Source organism: Ambystoma mexicanum, chromosome 2p (assembly GCF_040938575.1).
Source record: "Ambystoma mexicanum isolate Mex_15411 chromosome 2p, UKY_AmexF1_1, whole genome shotgun sequence".
In the NCBI taxonomy this organism is placed as follows: Eukaryota; Metazoa; Chordata; class Amphibia; order Caudata; family Ambystomatidae; genus Ambystoma; species Ambystoma mexicanum.
This window is the reverse complement of record NC_090923.1, coordinates 1,152,367,316-1,152,387,409: the sequence shown is the minus strand read 5'-3', so window position 1 is coordinate 1,152,387,409 and position 20,094 is coordinate 1,152,367,316. Positions and strand designations below refer to the sequence as shown.

General features: G+C 49.4%; 1 protein-coding gene across 2 annotated transcripts in view; it reads right to left on the bottom strand.

Moving 5' to 3' along the window:
• GPR173 (G protein-coupled receptor 173) overlaps positions 1-20,094 on the bottom strand; it is a 273,246-nt gene that overhangs the window by 155,353 nt on the left and 97,799 nt on the right. Inside the window, exon 1 of one of the 2 annotated variants that reach the window (XM_069645259.1) lies at positions 6,750-7,517. The exons of the other annotated variant lie outside the window; for it this stretch is intronic. The gene's annotated coding sequence lies outside the window, so the exon portion shown is untranslated. Of the gene's footprint in view, positions 1-6,749; positions 7,518-20,094 lie in introns of those variants that run through there. 2 annotated transcript variants of the gene reach the window in all.

Sequence of the window (20,094 nt, the reverse complement as noted above, 5' to 3'; positions counted from 1 at the left end):
AGCATGTGCGGAAAGATGCAAGATGCAATGCTCAGCTGCACATGGACATGCGTAGCATGGGCTTGATTCACAAAGATTTGCACCGCCTTCAGGATCTCAGATTTGCTCCTGCTACCGTAGTCACAAAGCCTAAATCTCGCTGAGATGTTCATGTGCAAATGCGATTCACAAAGATGTGCCCAGAGGCTTCTTGGAGTTTCTCCAGGAAGCTCTCCGTTTACTCGAGTTTTAGGTTTTGTGAATTAGATCCAGAGCCAAAGCACAACGTGCTTCAGACTCACTCCTGAGACTTTCTGAGGACTTCAGCATGCCACGACAGGGAATTTAAAGCAGCGCCTTCAACTGTCCCAGAAGGCCCAGCTCAGGAGAGAGTAATCGAACACAGAGGCCTGTCCTGGCCTGGGCTGATGAGGTAAAACTGAACAGGTTAAAAAACTGATTTGAATGTAATCAGTAAAAATTAAAAAAATAATATAGAAAATCTAGTCCTAATACTTCCATTTTAAAAAATAATGACTTTGCAAACCATTACTATTTTTTTTAAGGGTAAATATCATTGGAAAGGGGCATGCTAAATAGAGGGGTCCTGTGTTGCATAATAACTCTAAAGTTTGCCTGAAACAACTCATTTTCAGACAATATAGTGTTGTTATGAAAACCTGGGGGAACGCCTCGCAATCATGAATATTCTACCACGATGTTCACATAAACAACTGAACACTCCTACTGCATTCTCACTATTTTAAAGGTACATCGGGTGCACATCTTAGAAAGTGCTCTCTTTCCTCTGTCTTGGGGCAGGCACATGTTACATTCCTTGCTTTACCGTGGGGGTATTTTTTCACAACCATGTACTCGGGTGTACATGCACACAAGTAGTGTGTTTGTGTGAGAGAGAGTGAGAGAGTGAAAGCTTCCACAGTATTTGGGGGAGGGGCCGCTGATCCCACTATCGGATATATGGTAGGTTCCGTGTATTTTCCTCTGTGCCCTTTTTATGTGTGCACTTTTTCGCTCTGCCTCTAACTTTTTTTTCAATTTCATGTGTTCTGTTTTGTTACTAAAGAGGAGGAGGCACCACCCCTACGCCCCCACCCGCAGCAATATTCCTTTTTCGTCTCCCTTTCTACTTTCCTCGCTATTTTTGTGTGGCCTCCTGTATGTGCTTTAGCGTGGCCTCCATTAAATGGGCTCTGCGAAAAATATGCAGCAAATAAACACTGGGGAAAAATGTCCCTGTGTGGCATGGGGATACATGTGCATGGAGCAATTTTCTGGAGAGGATGTGACACTGTCATACTAACATCTAGGAGAAATTTGAGACTGGCCTGACAATATTCTGCAGCCAATGTGACACTGGCATTGCAATGTCTGGGGGCAATGTGAAACTGGCCTGGCAATATTCTGCAGGCAATACGACACTGGCATTGCAATGTCTGGGGGCAATGTGAAACTGGCCTGGCAGTATTCTGCAGGCAATGTGACATTGGCATTGCAATGTCTGGGGGGAATGTGAAACTGGCCTGGCAGTATTCTGCAGGCAATGTGACATTGGCATTGCAATGTCTGGGGGGAATGTGAAACTGGCCTGGCAGTATTCTGCAGGCAATGTGACATTGGCATTGCAATGTCTGGGGGGAATGTGAAAATGGCCTGGCAATATTCTGCAGGTAATGTGACGCTGGCATTGCAATGTCTGGGGGGAATGTGAAACTGGCCTGGCAGTATTCTGCAGGCAATGTGACAATGGCATTGCATTATCTGGGGGGGAATATGAAACCGGCCTGGCAATATTCTCCAGGCAATGTGACATTGGCATTGCAATGTCTGGGGGAATGTGAAAATGGCCTGGCAATATTCTGCAGGCAATGTGACACTGGCATTGCAATGTCTGGAGGGAATGTGAAACCAGCCTGGCAATATTCTGCAGGCAATGTGATACAATGTCTGTGAGGAATGTGAAACCGGCCTGGCAATATTCGGCAGGCAATGTGACAATGGCATTGCAATGTCTGGGGGGAATGTGAAACCGGCCTAGTAATATTCTGCAGTCAATGTGACAATGGCATTGCATTATCTAGGGGGAATATGAAACCGGCCTGGCAATATTCTCCAAGCAATGTGACATTGGCATTGCAATGTCTGGGAGAATGTGAAAATGGGCTGGCAATATTCTGCAGGCAATATGACACTGGCATTGCAATGTCTGGGGGCAATGTGAAACTGGCCTGGCAATATTCTGCAGGCAATGTGACATTGGTATTGCAATGTCTGGGGGGAATGTGAAACTGGCCTGGCAGTATTCTGCAGGCAATGTGACATTGGCATTGCAATGTCTGGGGGCAATGTGAAAATGGCCTGGCAATATTCTGCAGGCAATACGACACTGGCATTGCAATTTCTGGGGGCAATGTGAAACCGGCCTGGCAATATTCTCCAAGCAATGTGACATTGGCATTGCAATGTCTGGGAGAATGTGAAAATGGGCTGGCAATATTCTGCAGGCAATATGACACTGGCATTGCAATGTCTGGGGGCAATGTGAAACTGGCCTGGCAATATTCTGCAGGCAATGTGACATTGGTATTGCAATGTCTGGGGGGAATGTGAAACTGGCCTGGCAGTATTCTGCAGGCAATGTGACATTGGCATTGCAATGTCTGGGGGCAATGTGAAAATGGCCTGGCAATATTCTGCAGGCAATACGACACTGGCATTGCAATGTCTGGGAGGAATATGAAACCGGCCTAGCAATATTCTGCAGGCAATGTGACAATGGCATTGCATTATCTGGGGGGGATATGAAACCGGCCTGGCAATATTCTCCAGGCAATGTGACATTGGCATTGCAATGTCTGGGGGAATGTGAAAATGGCCTGGCAATATTCTACAGGCAATGTGACACTGGCATTGCAATGTCTGGGGGGAATGTGAAACCAGCCTGGCAATATTCTGCAGGCAATGTGATACAATGTCTGGGAGGAATGTGAAACCGGCCTGGCAATATTCGGCAGGCAATGTGACAATGGCATTGTAATGTCGGGGGGGAATGTGAAACTGGCCTGGCAATATTCTGCAGGCAATGTGACAATTTCATTGCAATATCTGGGGAGAATGTGAAACCGGCCTGGCAATATTCTCCAAGCAATGTGACATTGGCATTGCAAAGTCTGGGGGAATGTGAAACCGGCCTGGCAATATTCTCCAGGCAATGTGACATTGGCACTGCAATGTCTGGAGGGGAATGTGAAACCGACCTGGCAATATTCTGCAGGCAATGAGACACTGGCATTGAAATGTCTGGGGGGAATGTCAAACTGGCCTGGCAATATTCTGCAGGCAAAGTGACACTGACATGGCAATGTCTGGGGGAATGTGAAACCAGCCAGGCAATATTCTGCAGGCAATGTGACACTGGCATTGCAATGTCTGGGGGGAATGTGAAACTGGTCTGGCAATATTCTGCAGGCAATGTGACACTGGCATTGCAATGTCTGGGGGAATGTTAAACTGGCCTGGCAATATTTTCAAGGCAATGTGACACTGGCATTGCAATGTCTGTCTGGGGGGAATGTGAAACAGACTTGGCTGTACTAATCAGGCAATGTGACACTGGCATTGCAATGTCTGGGGGAATGTGAAACCGGCCTGCCAATATTCTGCAGGCAATGTGACAATGGCATTGCAATGTCGGGGGGAATGTGAAACTGGCCTGGCAATATTCTGCAGGCAATGTGACAATGCCATTGCAATATCTGGGGAGAATGTGAAACCGGCCTGGCAATATTCTCCAAGCAATGTGACATTGGCATTGCAAAGTCTGGGGGAATGTGAAACCGGCCTGGCAATATTCTGCAGGCAATGAGACACTGGCATTGAAATGTCTGGGGGAATGTCAAACTGGCCTGGCAATATTCTGCAGGCAATGTGACACTGACATGGCAATGTCTGGGGGGAATGTGAAACCGGCCTGGCAATATTCTGCAGGCAATGTGACACTGGCATTGCAATGTCTGGGGGGAATGTGAAACTGGCCTGGCAATATTCTGCAGGCAATGTGATACTGGCATTGCAATGTCTGGGGGGAATATGAAACTGGTCTCGCAATATTCTGCAGGCAATGTGACACTGGCCTTGCAATGTCTGGGGGAATGTGAAACTGGCCAGTCAATATTCTGCAGGTAATGTGACACTGACATTGCAATGTCTGGGGGGAATGTGAAACCGGCCTGGCAATATTCTGCAGGCAATGTGACGCTGGCATTGCAATGTCTGGGGGAATGTGAAACTGGCCTGGCAATGTTCTGCAAGCAATGTGACGCTGGCATTGCAATGACTGGGGGAATGTGAAACTGGCCTGGCAATATTCTGCAGGTAATGTGACACTGGCATTGCATGTCTGGGGGGAATGTGAAACTGGCCTGGCAATATTCTGCCGGTAATGTGACACTGGCATTGCATGTCTGGGGGGAATGTGAAACTGGCCTGGCAATATTCTGCAGGTAATGTGACACTGGCATTGCATGTCTGGGGGGAATGTGAAACTGGCCTGGCAATATTCTGCAGGTAATGTGACACTGGCATTGCATGTCTGGGGGGAATGTGAAACTGGCCTGGCAATATTCTGCAGGTAATGTGACGCTGGCATTGCAATGTCTGGGGGGAATATGAAACTGGCCTGGCAATATTCTGCAGGTAATGTGACGCTGGCATTGCAATGTCAGGGGGGAATGTGAAACTGGCCTGGCAATTTTCTGGGTGCAATTACAAGCCATGATAATGTGGTTCATTGAGGCTCTTTGGGCTAGTATATCCACCCTACCTGTTAAGACAGCATCCCACCCACCAATGGGAACTCCCCTGGGTTGCACTAGCAGGCATGTTGCCATCAAGATATGCAGTAACCACCCATTGGCTATTTAAGAGCGCCAACTGCTCCAAGTATATGTCCTGTCCAGGGTCGGACTGGGCCATAAAATTGTCTCGGGCCAACGAAAAAGTGGCCCACAGTTGTAAATGGCTATTCATTGCTTTTGTAACGGTGTGTAGTAACCAAGGGGGAGTTTTTTGATAACGTGTGATGCAAATTGGGCATTTTAAAGAATATTTATTCAGCAACACTGGTCAAAACTACTAGCCGTAGAGTGAATTAACTCATCAAACTGGCCCAAATTGTTGAAAAAAAGTGGCCCACTTCGACCAAAAAACCTGGCTGACACCAGTTTTTGATTCAGCCATGGGCCTATTGTCCTATAGGCCAGTCCGAGCCTGGTCCTGTCCCGCATCTCTAAGCAGACTCCGGTTGGCTGCAGTAAAGCCTGGGAATGGGACGAAGAGCAGGGCTGCTTCTCCTGCTACACTCCAAGAAGTGGGTGTAGCAGACTGATCAATCAACAGGGTAGAGAGAAGAAAGCCATTCCTGTTTCTGCACAATCCAGCACCACTGCGACCCACTTGCTAGCCCCTCTCTGCACTGGCACTCTGTGGTAGGCAGCAGGATCCCGTCCGCTGGGCACTGAGGGTGGTGCTCCCAGGCAAGGGGTCAGGTTTTATTTAAATGTGTTTTGTGTGGATAGCCTGAACATTTGAGAGCGGATGTGGGTTTTTAGGACCAGACTTGGAGAACTCTGTATTAGCATCACCCAAGCATGTTGAACAGCACTTCCGGTGTACTGAACAGCCACCAAAGAGAGTGAACACACATGGTGGCATACTGTGTTTTCCTACTGGCATACTTAACAACACCCTTTCCTATTGCACAGCACACTGGGGGCCTGATTTACAAACGCGTTTTTGAATGGGAAATCCCCAATTGAAAACACGTTGTAAGTCAGGCCCTTGGGCTGTTAAGCAGCGCACGGCCTCCATCGTGAGCAGCACCCCTCCATATTGAGCAGCACAACTCGTGTACTTACCACACTCTCAGCATATTGAGCAGCGCGCCTGCCATATTGAGCATTGGGATCTTAATATATTGGTACATTGAGCAGTGCAGTTGGATACTGAGCAGTACTCCTGACATTCTGATATGTTGAGCTGCACCCTCGTATATTCAGCGCCATCTCAGGCACATTGAGCAGCATAGCATTATGAGCAGCACACCTGCAATAATGACCGCTCTGAAATATAAGTTTAGCATCCATTTGTTAAGGAACAGCACCTTGGTCTATGATAGCATCTCCCTGCCACATTGGGGTGTCATTTCTGATAGCATTCCATTTTCTGATACCGGATTTGTTGAGGCTATTAAGTGACCAATTTCATGCAATAGCACATTATTTAGAATGGGTGTTATTTACCCTGGCACGGTGTTCAGGATAGACACACACCATCGAGGACTATTTCTCCTGCTGTGCAGACATGTCACTTATTGTTTCTACATATGGCTTCCGTTGAGCCCATAATTGTGTTTGCTGCTGCAGAAGAATAATGCCCCTGGATACTGTGGAAGATGGTCTTGGAATGTGTCATGCTTCAGAACGGTCTCTCTATAACCAGTGATATGTAGCCAAAGTATTTCAAATATTGTGCCGCAAAAGGCACACCCCCCTCTCCACCCGCCCCCCACAATCGGGGCTCAGAAACTGTACGCAAGCCCTTTCATTGTGGTGAAATATTGCCTGTGTGATTGGCCTATTTGCGGTTAAATGCCCCTGTCTTCAGGGAGCACTGATCTGGCGGCCGTGCCGTCCCTCCCCTCTCCCGCATAGTCCGGAGTATTCCCTGCCTCCCCGCCCCCGGCCTCTTACCTCTTCGTTCTCCTATGATCGTAGGCCTCGGTTGGGGATATTACAGCCGGCGCTCGGGATTGAGGGGGTACCACCTGCTCCTGTTGCCGTGGATACCGCTAGTCTTGACTAATTTCGCCCAGCCTTGGTAGCGGTGGGGGAGGGGAGTGGCTGCCGGTGGGCCCCGTGTACACCGGGTAGGTGTCGGAGGGGGCCATGTCCGGCTCAGCCCTCTCGTCTGGGTGCTGCGGCCGCTCGCCTTGTCTCACTGGTCCGGATGCAGAGCATCCTTCCGCCCTGGGGTACAGGAGGCAGCGCAATTGCAGGAGAGCCCACCGTAGCCGCCAGTCAGTCCGACGGTATCGCCCCCCCTCCACGGGCACCACAGGTCCCACTGCCAAGGGTGGGTCCGGATCCCTGTTGGGGGTGGACTCGACTTCCCGGTTGTAGGTCCGATTAAGGGAGCCGGGCTCTAGTCCTAGATTCGGTTCTGGGCCCAGTTCTGGGTGTGGTTCCGGTTCCAGGTCACATTATGAGTCCAGTTCTGGGTCTGATTTCAGGTCCGGGGCCGGGTCTTGGGTCCGTGGACCCCCATGGAATACCCCCCTTCAAGGCTAGCAGGCCTCTGTCTGCCACCTGTCTCCGTCCATCGCAGGCCCCTGGAAGCACCCAGCACCGAGGGTGCTTCAGGCATACCTGGGCCCCCATTCGCTGCAGGGGCCCTTCGGGGGCCCGAGCACAGACCCCTGCCGGAGAGGGCGACCAGATGGATGAGCAATGGAGGACAATGGGCCACCGAGGCCCAGCCGAGCCTTCCGGAAAGAGAAGGAGGGAGGGAACTAGGAGGGAGGGAGGATGGAGTGAGGAGCAAAGGAGGGAGATGATGGGAGGAGGGAGGGATGGATTGAGGAAGAAAGGGGGAGGGAGGACCACCGATAGGGAAAAGCCAGAGGAGGGGCTCGGGAAAAGACAAGCTCTACAGGAGGAAGAGCAGAGGAGGATGGGAAGTGGGGGATAGGAGGCGGAAGAGAAGGACGGCAGCATTAGACGGACGGAATGCATGTCGGTGGCTGTCACCACACGAGACAAGCTAGGCACACACAGGATGACGCAGAAAGGCACAGGGGGCAGTCTGGAAAGGCAGTGCACACAATTGTAGTTTATTGACCATTTCATATACTGCGTGCATTGACTTTAGCAGGGCCTGCCAGGGCAGTACCGTGTATTGTTTTGGAAGGAGAGAAAGAGTGGGAAGACGGTGGGGGGCTATGGGGATGGGGGTTAGGAGGGTAGGGTGTTTGGGAAGGGACAGGAGGTAACCGGGCGGAACGAAGATAGTAAGAGGGGAGCTCATGACGAGGCGGGAGAGACAAAGTGGAGAAGGTGGGGAGACTTGCAGAGGGAGGCATAGGGCGGAAGGAGAGGAAGAGAAAGGTGAATAAGACGACGGAAAGAGGGAGAGTATGCAGGAGTGGAGCAGGCAGTAAGAGGAGATAGAGTGGTTACAGGAGCAAGATGTACATACTGGAAAGAGTTTACAGGAGGCGAAAAGAGAGTAGAAGTGATGAGCGGAATAGGGAGAGATAGAGAGGGGGCATAGGCTCGACAACGGGTGCACGCCCAGGAGGCAGAGGGAAGGAAGCTGAAAGTCAAACGAAGAGAAAGAGAGAATGAGATGCCAGAGGAACAAAGGAGGGGCAGGATAGAGATGGTAGAGGCAGGGGCGAGAGGAGGAGCTGGAGTAAAGAGAAGAAGCCAAGTGTGTAGTGGTTTGGTTTGGATATAATAGGGGAAACGGAGGGGAAGGAGAAGTTGAGAGAAGAGTGGCAGAGGGAGGAGATGATAGAGAAAGACTTGAGTGGGCTATAATGACAGATGGAGATGTAGAGAGAAAGATGTGGAAGATAGAGAAGAGAGAAGGGTAAGCTAAAGAGAAGGGGGGATTAGAGAATCGAGGAAGGGGAGATAATGAAAGACAGAGGAGAGGGAGAAGAAAGAGGAGTGAATACAGAGGCGCATGATACTGCACACCAGTAATTTTCATTACTTTCAAGTCTGGATAATGCCGCCGGGCCGCCCAAGGCGAGGCCAGGTAACTGTTGTTACATGGCAGCAGGGTCAGGAGAGGGGCAGCAGCTCTCCTACAGGGTCAGCGCCCCTCTCCTCCCCGAAGATAAGGGAGACAGCAGGGTTTGGCGCATCAAAGCACAGGAAGGGTGAGGTAATAAAAATACCTCACCCTTCCACGAGAATATATGTGTGCATTGCACCCATGAGAACCACGCAGGGAACTACAAAGGGATGCCTCCACCCTGGGGGATGAGGGGGGCCCCATTAGTTGTAGGCTGGCCGGGGGGGGGTTGGTGCTGCCCCCCCACACATACTACAAAGACCCAAGGGGTGCCCTTAGGTCCTATATAATGAGCCGCTTGCAGCTCCATATGCCCCAGGCCCCGTGTCATACAGAGTAGGACACGATGGAGGGCCTGGGGGGTTAGGCGCAGGGTGGGGGAGACAAACGGCAGGAAACAAAGAGGGAGGGGCAGCCAAGCCGGCGCCCCCACCCGCTGTGCCGCCAGGAGAACGCACCAAAAGGTATGACGAAAACAGCAGGGGGGGGCAGGAAGAAGCCCGGCCCCCAGCAACACATCAAAGGGGACAGGGAGGTTAAATACCCCTGAGTGAACCAAGGAGGCACAAACGGGTCCGGAGCTCACCTCACTCGGGTAGGCTCTCTGGACCTTGGAAAAAGAAATGTTTGCCTCTGCGGGCTTACCGTTTCTGTGTTTGCTCTCCCCTCTCTTAGGTGACGGCTCGTGGATTGCAGCTGAAGCTCGCCGGAGCAGCGCGAAGGAGCCGGAGGAGACGTGGTGCCCCGGGAGTCGAGCAGGAGAAGCGAGGGACGACGAGGACTACGCGAGGTCTGGCGGTCTCAGAAGCAGCTTCGGGACGCCAGCTGGGACAGGGACGCGGCGCGAGCAACTACGGGCACGCCCGCCCGGCGCCAACAGGAGAACACGAGCCGGCAGAGGGCTCATCGGACCAGGAAGAAGGACGCCAGGGACGCGGCGCGAGCAGCTACGGGCACGCCCGCCCGGCGCCAACAGGAGAACACGAGCCGGCAGAGGGCTCAGTACGGATAGAAAGGGGCGGGGCTACGGTTTAAAGTCGTAGCAGGAAGGAAAGTACAGTCGCGACTAGCCTGGTGGCGCAACGTTTACACGCTTGGGCTTGGAATTTTGGGGACCTGAGTTCTAAAAAACCTCCGGAACCTACTTGGCGTGCTGTGAAAGGTTGGGGGTTCGAATCAAACCCATCTCCAGCATTTTGGTGCGAACAGAGGAGCAAAAAGCATTGAAGCAGGTTGCTGCACAGGGTTATAGCTCTGTGGTAGAGCATTTTGACTACAGACCAAGAGGTCCCCGGTGCAAAGCCAGGTGTCCCCTCCACATTGGGGCCAAAAAAGTCAATCCCCAGAATCAACAGCCAGGAAGGAAAAGCAGGGGGCAATAAGCCAAGAATGGCAGACGAAAGAGCGAGAAGAGCACAGGAATTCAGTGCATGGGCCAAAAAGGCTGAAAAGGAATATGGAGCGCAATGAGTACTGGACGTGGTACAGTCGGAAGAAAGGGCTAGGGCAATGTCGCTCCTGCTGCTGGAGGATTCCGATGGCAGCGATGAAGAAGCTGCAGTACCGCAAGGCCAAAAGAGGTTAAGAGAAATCTCAAGGGAGCCACAAGAGCCAGAAAGGCCAAAAATAAAACGGAAGAAAGGAACCAAGAAAGGTATCGTAAAATTAAATAACAATATTAACAAAATGGTAAAAGTGTTAAATGCATGTATCACGGCCCAGGGTAGGTCGCCCAGAGCAGGCAAAGGGAAAATGAACGAGTACAAAAATGTGGTATCGGATACAGATAGTAGTGAAGATGAGGAGAGGGATCACCTGCAGGCATGGGTGAAAACAAAGGGGGTAATAAGTAAAGAAAAGAAGAAAAATGATAAAACAGGTATAGATCACGGGGCAGGAGGTCAGGGGCCAGCAGACACCGGGGCCCCCATACCACAGAGGCTGCCCCAAAATTCTGGTACCCAGGGGTCAACTAACAAGACAGCAGTAGCTACGACAGAGCCCCCCCGTAGTGAGAATAACAGAGCCTACCACAGTTATGACTAAGTATGGCAGGCCAACGATAGGCAAAGATGCGCAGGGTCGGTCCTTGAAGGCACAAGCTTGGTACATCAGTGATAAAGTGAAAGAGAAGATATGGGGAAAAGAGTTAATAGATATCTTCTCCCTGCTAGACGTACAGAAAAGGGGCCACGGGATATCAAAAGAAGACATAAAAGAGGATGAAAAGAGTCTATTAAAAAGACCAACTGTAGCAAGGAATTTTGACAATTGGACAGCAGCTTTCCAGATAATGTCATCAATCATCTTGCAGAACTTTCCCGAAGACGGCCCATCACTTGTAACATATCAACAGCGAGTTTTGAGCGTGTACAAAGCATTTGGGGGAGACGTCTGGAAGGAATACGACCATGAATTCAGGAAAGAAATGGATTGCTTCCCAGACATAGGGTGGGATGAAGAAAATTACAATCTATACATATTTAACGTACTTAAGGAAAAATGGGATACCAGGGAGCAGTATAGTTCGGGGAGCTATTATAGGAAACAATATGGTCAGAACGAATATAGAAACGAGTATAGGTACAACAGGAGATACGATTATCCCTATGACAGATCAAGGGAACAGAATTTCCGGAGTAGACAATACGAGGCACAGAGAGGGTGGCAGAGCAACATACCCCCGACAGCACAGGGGGGTGGTAAAGGGAGTAGCGGGACAGCAAGGTCGGAGCCAGCGCAATGCCGTAACTTTGAGAAGGGAATATCATGCAGCTGGGGGAAGAAATGTAAATTCAATCACAGATGCGAGAATTGCAGAGGAGAACATATTACCGCCAAATGTACCAGAGCAGCTTCCAGCAAGTACAGGGTCCCAGAAAAACGGAACTAGGTGCACAGAAGAGAAAGGGTCAACACCAGTAAAAATCAAGAATATGGAAAGGTGGCTAAGGGTGTTTCCAGACCAGGAAGTTGCAGAAACCATAAGGCAAGGTTTTCAAGAAGGTTTCACAATTCCATTTAGGGGGCAGGGTTCCCAGGACACTCCAAAAAACCTGAAATCTGCGTTGGAAAATAGAGAGTTGGTGGGCAAAAAAATCAGAAAAGAAATTGAGCTGGGGAGGATGGGGGGCCCCCATAATCGCCCCCCTTTTAAGGAGTACATATGTTCACCCTTGGGCTTGGTACCAAAAAAGTAGGCAGGCGAGTTTCGGCTGATTCACCATCTTTCATACCCTCCGGGGGCCTCGGTTAACGACGGTATCACGCAAGAGGCGTCGTCGGTAAACTACTCAGATTTTTTGGAAGCTGTACAGTTAGTGAGGAAAGCAGGGCGGGGAGCTTGGATGGCGAAAGCGGACATTAAATCAGCATTTCGCCTATTGCCGTAAGGAGCGAATCACAGAGATGGTTATGCATGCACTGGGAGGGCAAATACTACGTAGATAAATGTCTCCCCATGGGCTGCGCCATTTCTTGTGCATACTTTGAGAAGGTGAGCTCCTTCCTGCAATGGGCTCTTACAAAGGAATTGAGGGGGGCGCAGGTAGTCCATTACCTAGACGACTTTCTTTTTGTGGGTCCTAACGGTTCAGAGCTATGTATGAATAGGTTGCTGAAATTCAAGACATTAACAGAAGAGTGGGGTTTTCCGCTTGCAGAAGAGAAAACCATGGGGCCAACCCAAGTAATACAATTTCTGGGCATCGAAATTGACTCCCAGGTAGGGGTGTGCAGGATCCCGGAAGAGAAGGTGACAGAATTGCTAAATACTATCACTGATCTGAAAGGGAGAAACAAGGCCACAGTAAGAGAGTTGCAATCATTAGCGGGGAAGTTGAACTTTGCAGGGAGGGTCATACCGCAAGGGAGGATATTCCAGAGAAGGGTCGAACAAAGAACAAAAGGCGCCAAGGTGGGACACCACAGGGTGCGGATCGGTGGAGCAATAAAGAAAGATTTGGAGGTTTGGGAAGAATTCTTAAAATCTTTCAATGGTTCAGTAATCTGGCGCACACCTGTAAACGAAGAAAGCGAAAGGGTACTGTTCACAGACGCAGCTGGGGGTTTCGGCTTTGGTGCAATATTGGGTACAGAATGGTGCGCAGAAAGGTGGCCAGAGGCATGGCATGAGGCTGCATGGACAAATAACATCACACTACTGGAGTTATTCCCGATCTGGGTAGCTTTATGTGCATGGGAGACAAAGCTAAACAGCAAGGATTTAAATGTATGGTCAGATAACATGGCAGTAGTGCATGTGATAAATAACGGAAACGCTGCCTGCTCGCTGGTCCTGGAACTAATGAGGGTGATAACTTTGGCTTGTCTGAATAACAATGTTAGCATAAGGGCGAGACACATCGCCGGTGAAGCAAATATGGTCGCTGATGCCTTGTCTCGTTTTCAGTGGCACAGGTTCAGAGAATTGCGGCCGGATGCAAGAAGGATCAAAACACCCACGCCAAAGAAGGCATGGGTACCACTGGAAGCTTGGCAAAAAAGTTGGTTAGCCACAAGGTTAACTCAGAAGAGGAGAAAAAGCCGCAAGAACAAGTAGTGGAGAGATTGGCCAGAAATTCCATAACATACAAAACTGGTGAGCAATATAAAAAACATGTAAATAATGTGTTGAAAGAATCAAAAGTGAAGGATGTGGGTGAGATCACAGTTTCCAATTTATGTGACTTTTTGGGGAATGCATTCACACAAGGGAGGAAGAAAAGCTGGGCGGCAGCACATTTGGTCGCAGTCGCATATACGGCGAAAGTTACTGGGTTGGCAGACCCAACAACAAGCCCACGGTTAAAATACATAATGAAAGGGTGGGCTAGGTTAGAGGGTAAGAAACCAGACAACAGGAGGCCCTTGAATTTTTTGAAAGTAATAAAATTGTTACAATTATTGCATAGTACGTGTAGTGACAGCTACGAGAGTAGGTTGTTCAGGGCAGCATTCGCATTGGCATATTACGGCGCATTCAGGGTCGGGGAACTAGTAGCAAGTAACACGTTGGCAGGAAACGGGCTAGCGAGGAGCGACGTCAGCTTAGGTTCTAAGGGTATGTCAATTTTTCTAAGGAGATCAAAAACGGACCAAGGCGGGAAGGGGCGGACAATTGAGCTAAATTGCATTAGGGAAAAGGATCACTGCCCCAGGTGTATTACCAAACAGTTTCTCAAGGTTCGACCTGAGGTCGGGGGACAACTCCTGATACATAGGGACGGCAAGGCCCTCAGCAGGTATCAATTCCAGGCTGTACTAAAGAAAACCATAGCAAAAGCGGGGTGGGATGCAGCAGAGTTTGGGACCCACTCCTTTCGGATAGGGGCAGCCACCTCTGCATGGGCAGGGGGGCTAGGAGCAAAAGGGGTAAAGAAAATTGGGGGATGGAAGTCACAATGTTTCAAGAAATATGTGCGAGAGTATTTGGTATAATTCATCTCCCATCCATCCACGCAGATGAGACCCCCTACAAATCAGCGTGGATAGTCGGCTATTCATTCGTGACAAGAGCAGGCAGGTGGATCGAGGATTTCAGAGAAGGATTAGATTTTAAGCGGACAATAACGTCCTGGTGGGGCCTCCCAGGAATGCATTGGGAGGACATCCACGATCGGCTATCAGACCTGATCGGGTTCAGGGACCCCCCTGAATACCTGGTCATCCACTTAGGGGGAAACGATTTGGTCAAGACAAATAGGGGTGAGCTGATGCGCAGCATATGCGAATCATTAAGGGCAATAGCCCACTGTTGGTGGAAAACCGAAATGTTCATGTCAGAGATAATTACCCGCAGAAGTTGGTATGGGGCTCGCAGACGGCAGGCCATTGAAGCAGCGCGGAAAAAACTGAACAAAGCTGTGGAAAAATACTGTAAGAGCACGGGCCTCCATTTCATAAGGCATGGGCTGTCACAAAATGACCCAGAGTGGTTTTATCAGGACGGGGTGCACTTATCCAATAAAGGGATGGGCAAATTTACGGACAACATCTTTCAAGCATTAGCAGCACGTGGATGCAAATAGGTTCGCTGTTTGGGGGGACCTGAGCGGGTTAGGCAACACCCACTCAGGCGTGGCGGCACGTGTCCAGGAAGGGATGCCACAGGGCAACGAAAAATAGCCTACGGGAAGGCTCGGCATCCATAACCCTGGACACGAGGTGCCCAAAAGCGATTGATAAGGATGTTTTGCTGTCAGGATTATTGTGTGGCATTATTTCTGTAAAGAATAAAAAAGGCCTACGGCCACAATTTTTCCACAAAGCAAGGTTATGGTCTGTACTATCATTTCACTATCACAGGTGACAGGTTTCAGGTACAAGAGCAGGGGGGATCCCACACTACTCAGCCTATGCCCCATGCCCCGTGTCATACAGAGTAGGACACGATGGAGGGCCCGGGGGTTAGGCGCAGGGTGGGGGAGACAAACGGCAGGAAACAAAGAGGGAGGGGCAGCCAAGCCGGCGCCCCCACCCGCTGTGCCGCCAGGAGAACGCACCAAAAGGTGTGACGAAAACAGCAGGGGTGGGGGCAGGAAGAAGCCCGGCCCCCAGCAACACATCAAAGGGGACAGGGAGGTTAAATACCCCTGAGTGAACCAAGGAGGCACAAACGGGTCCGGAGCTCACCTCACTCGGGTAGGCTCTCCGGACCTTGGAAAAAGAAACGTTTTACCACCCAACCCACCCGGCAAAAAGAAAAGGAACAGGATCAAGAACGCCAAGTACTCTTCATCGGTACATGGTAGAAGAAAAAGTCGTAGGCGAGCAGGATCAGGAACGCCGAGTACTCCGCAACGGTACATGGTAGAAGAAAAAGTCGTAGGCGGCGGCACGTGTCCAGGAAGGGATGCCACAGGGCAACGAAAAATAGCCTACGAGAAGGCTCGGCATCCATAACCCTGGACACGAGGTGCCCAAAAGCGATTGATAAGGATGTTTTGCTGTCAGGATTATTGTGTGGCATTATTTCTGTAAAGAATAAAAAAGGCCTACGGCCACAATTTTTCCACAAAGCAAGGTTATGGTCTGTACTATCATTTCACTATCACAGGTGACAGGTTTCAGGTACAAGAGCAGGGGGGAGCCCACACTACTCAGCCTAAGCACAACATGTCTGTGGACCCTGCACGAGGACCCAAACAGAATAGGGAAGTTCGCTGTGCTACTCAGCGTCTTCCTGCCTTTTTCTTTTCTTTTATTTCTGAGAACGTTTGCCGTGCCCTCGGCATCGTTTTCTACAAACTGCGGTGTTCGCCGTATACACGGCGTCATTATAATCTTTCTTAAATTCGTTGAATTGTCCTGCTTCCCTCCGGTTCAAGGCGTGAAAGAACAAGGAAGCCGCCGCAGCGTTTGAAAGGAGGCCCAGCTGCGCCCACGAGGGACGGCGAACGATTGCCAGATCAGGCACCGGGAAATACGAAACCTAATTGGAGTCCCCGGTGGTGGAAAGTGCAGCAAGGAAGAAGCCCGGCGCCGCGGCGTCCTTGCTCCTTTATTTCAAGTAAGTCAAGCCGCGGCGCCGGGCATTCGCAGCCTGAGGTGGTGCTAGAACATCGCGGGCAAAAGTAAAACTGACTTTGCTTCATTAGAAGCAAGTCAACACAAAATAACATGGTCCGCTACAACGCGGCCGGGGCTAACGCTTAAGCATCTGTTTTCTAATATAAGCGACAGCTAATCTAAAAGTTTAGCTAGAGGAGGCGCTGCTAGAACATTGCGGGCAAAAGTGAAACTGACTTAGCTTCACATGAAGCAAGTCAACGCGTAGCAACTAGGCCGGCTACAACGCAGCCAGGGCTGACGTGTAATGCTGGGAAGCAATTTGGTTTATAACTCCAATGAAACATTTACATAGAGCACGGGGGGTTTCGAGCAAGAAAACTTTTCTTTTAAAATTGTTTTACGGGAGCACATGGTTTTGTTTATAAATATCAGTACAGCATACCACGTCAAGGAAACGGGGAAAGAAGGCACCACATCAGCCTCCCGTGTCATTGAAAACCACAGTGATATCACGATGCGGGCATGTTGCTCAAATAAAAGTTAACAAGCCATTGAATGGCAGGGCTGATAGCACAGCAAGTAGAGTACTTGCATTTGATATCTGTGCGGAGCCTGCCGATCCAGGTTCGAATCCCAGCAGGGCCAAACAGAGCTTTTTCATCCTTAAACATACTGCATTTGGAAATAAGTTTAGCCCATTTTAGCGACACAAAGACATATCAGGCAGAGTTAAAATGCCCCCTTTTTTGTAAATGAACAAAAATTGTTAAAGCACGTTCTTTGCCAGGTTTAACAAATGCGGGGGGTTTCTTTTAAAACACAACGTTGTGCTAACAAACCGTTTTTGCAAACATGTTTTGTCCTTTTTATGACACAATGACATATCGTGCATAGTTAGAATGCAATGTCGAATGCAACTGACAAATACTGGCAGATCTAAGAGTCCCACATCACTGGGGACGGTAGGCATATGCATGACAAGGGCAAAAAATAGTTAATATGGTATAAACCGCAGAACTTGCACGAACGCCTATTGCTAGGTAATATTGCAGGTGTCTGAATCCAAACTCTTATACCGCAAATTCTCTAAACAACCTTACAAGGAAAATTGTTAATTATACGATGTATCATGCATGATACGATACAATTTTGAATGAACTAAAGACAAATGCTTGCAGCCCCACAAGTCTCACACCAGTGGGGATATTAGTAACTCACATGACGGGGGCAGACAAAGGTTTTTGAGTAAGGTATGAAGCTCAGAACTGGCACAAGCACCATGCCAGTTAATAAGTATAAAAATACAAACTCTCATTGACCACAAATAATTTTCTGGCAGCCTTCCAAGGCAAACTTACTTTATATGGGGCACAGCGCCAGGCAGTTACCCAAACGGGTGACAAACAAAATCTCAGCATGGAGTTGCACTGCATTTAAGGCAGTCACCAATCTCAAGTTTCCCTAAATTTACAAAAATGAAACGTTTTTGTTCCTATGCTACAAACAGACAAGACAAATGGCTCCCAAATGAAAACCGCAAGAATCCATAAGCGTGAGGCTTACTACCCACAAGCCACCAAGATAAGCAATTACCACATAATGAAACACGGGTGAAGGAAACAATTAGTCCGTGCAACTTTTCGAAATACAAGCAGCCAAACAAGCTTACCAAGGGCGCATCAGTTACAGAGTAAAAGTAAACATCTACCCATGCCTCTCAGAAATTAAAACGGCAAAAGTTCTGAATTACACCCTGATACAGGGTGCAGCATATCGGTTACAGGCTGGTGAGGGGCAACCAGACATGAAAAAACAATCTTACCTGTTTCTATGCGGGGTAAAATTGCTTCAACAGTCCCCGGTTATAGAGTAGTGCAATAACTTCACTAGAAAGGGGGGCAACACCGGATACAGTGCGCCCCAGCGAGTAAACTGGAAGCATGACCAAAAGCGGCAACCCAACCTCAATAAAAATCGCTAAGGGTTTTCCATTAACGCAACTATTGAAACAGAGGTCGATCAGTAACAACATGCAGCCGGCAACTATTGAAACAAAGGTCCATCAGTAACAACATGCAGCCGGCAAGCCACCTAAAGACAAATGAAAGCAAAAAGGATAGTACAAATCTGATATTCAAACAAGAACAATCACACATGGATTAAGTTTCCTGCGCATACACTACAAATGGTATAACCAGCCATGCACCCCGTACCCCGACTAGCAGAGCACAGGGCACAGCAAGGTTTGAACATGCCAACCACAAACAAGGGGTAGATCATGGCCAGCACGCAACAAGCTAAAAGTATCACAGACATGGCAGTCTTTCGAATTGCCAAATTGACGGGAAACCACCTGTACAAAAGCCGGCGCAAACACTCAATTTTTGCACATCCGGACAGAGCCTACTGATGCAGTTTGAAGCCTGGCAGAGCCAACACACAAGCCAATGCGTAGCAGCATCAGCCAGAAACAAAGGCCATGAAAAGGAGAACCCGTTGAAAGGGATCTTCAACTACAAGCAGCTAACCAAAACGGAGCTTGCCAAATATTACTACAAGCAGCTATCCAAAACGGAGCTTGCCAAATATTTCTGTGCACGCAGAATAAACACAGAACCCTGAGCGGGGTTCGAAACAATGAGCAACTAAGGAAAACCTGTACTCAGGGGACCCAGTTGCAACAACACTACTGAGATAGTGAAGCATGCAGGACCTTCAGGGGCTAGCTGTAAGGAGCCAGGTGAAGAGGGGGCGATGACACCAAAGTCACCACGGCAAGGTAAGTAAGAGAGAACCCCGATAGGACACCAGAAGACAAGGTTTTCCGCATACCAACCAGGGACACCCAACCAACCAGGGTCCCAAATAAACACACACACAGGCAGACAAACAGCGAGCCAGCCTCACTAACGGTTCAATGATCTGGAACAAAGAGCGACCACAGGTCATACAATCGAGCAGTCAGGTCTGCACGGCAAGCAGAGTGTTTTTCAGCTTACAACCCGCACTAGAGGGTGGTTCCAGAGCTCAGTCCAGACCATAACAAACACAGCTCAACTGCCTACATAAGTTCAAGGACGTATTCCCCGCACATGTCGAACCCTCACAGAAAGACAGAGGCGGGCCTGTTTAGCACAAATATCTGAGCCCTACGCCTAACACAGGTGCCAACCCAGCCACACAGTTTCAAAAACCCGGCCGGGCGAAACCTCAGCCTTCACCTCTCACAAGGGCAAAAAAAAAAACAGTGCCATAGTTCAGGGGCAACAATATTACACATAACCAAAGCGCGAGCCAAAGTTTAACAACAAACCCAGACACTATGGCGCCAGCAAATGAGAAGTGTTCCAGCCCTTCAGGACCACCCGCAACATGCAGGTAGTACTCGAGCGGATGACCAGCTTCCAGCTTCCAGGGGGCCAAGGCAGAAGAAGAAATAACATCCCACAGATAACAGGACAAACACAACCAGGGCCAGAAGAAACGCCCAGGCTTGCCGCAGGCCAGCTAAGGTAACAGATAGAGGATATATTTCCAAAGCATAGTCAACACCTCCAATAATGGTACAGCTAGTCAGATAGCGAAACAAACGGAGCGCTCATTCTGACATCAGGGCTGAGCCTGCTGATGCAATTTCAAACCCTGGCAGGGCCTAGCCCAGCCTGTCATTTTTCTCCAAGGTCGATAAATGAACACCACACTCTGTGGTTATTTAGAAGCGCT